The sequence below is a fragment of the Cynara cardunculus genome, assembly GCF_001531365.2.
Source record: "Cynara cardunculus var. scolymus isolate 2C chromosome LG 2, CcrdV1, whole genome shotgun sequence".
NCBI lineage: Eukaryota > Viridiplantae > Streptophyta > Magnoliopsida > Asterales > Asteraceae > Cynara > Cynara cardunculus.
Window position 1 is genome coordinate 62,685,273 of NC_037529.1, and position 1,174 is coordinate 62,686,446.

Here is a 1,174-nt window from a genome sequence, read left to right on the forward strand (position 1 = left end):
ATAGATTGGAGAGAGAGAATATTTGCTGTCAAATCACCTTTTTGATTAATGATGTAATCAATGTGTAATTACAGAATACACTGAAAAGACTATTTATACTAAAGAAAATAATGCTAAACTAATTACAAGAAAACTAAGTAAATGGAGAAACTTGAATACAACATTTAAGCACTAATCTTGAACCCAACATAACTTTTTTTGTGTATTTATGATATTCAATAATATGATTAAATCAAAAAATATTGCATATTTGGCTCATTTTGAAGGTATTGACGAGACAATTATAATTGTTTAATTTGTAAAATGAAATATATTTTTATGAAGTATTATATATATGTGTGTGTGTGTGAGAGAGAGAGATTATGTGTGTTAATAAAATAAGGGTGTAAAATTAAAAATTAAAAAAAAAATTAAAAATATAAAACAAATTAAATAAATAAATATAAGGGTAAAAAGTATAAGTGTTAAACACAATTTTTAGAAAACAATTCATCATCTTTTTTCAACTTTAAAACCTAAAGAAAAACAAATCAATTTTTATTTAAGTTTTTAAATGCTTAAATAATAATTTCATCAACTTTTTAGCAATTTTTAAAAATTCAGATAATAACTCGTCATTTTTATTAAAACTTCAAATATAGTATAGATAATTATTATAACAACAATACAAATTATTATATAAAAATAATAAAAAGTGATTTTCATTATAATTTAATAATATTTTATACTATTAAAACTACCTAAAGTATATATACTCGTTATTTAAAAAATATAATTTAATCTCCAACTTTATTATTTTATATTTTAGCAGATCTCGTCTTATTTATAATTTAATTAAAATATCGTATTACTATCAAAATTTGTATTAATAAACCATATTTAATCCTGAAAAATATGCTATAATATATTTTGTAATATTGTATATATATACAAAATTAAATTCAAATCTAATAAAAATGATATGTAAATTAAAAATGTTATAATCTTGTAATTCCAGTCGTTCACACATAAAAAAAGAAGTTGTATCCATTTAATATACAAAAATGTGTTGTTAAATTTGTGAAAATATCACTTTTTGTAACTTATAAATTCATATATTAATATTTTAAAATAAATTAAAATGTACAAATATAATACATTACATAGTCAAAATATATCTTTCACAAACAAGTAT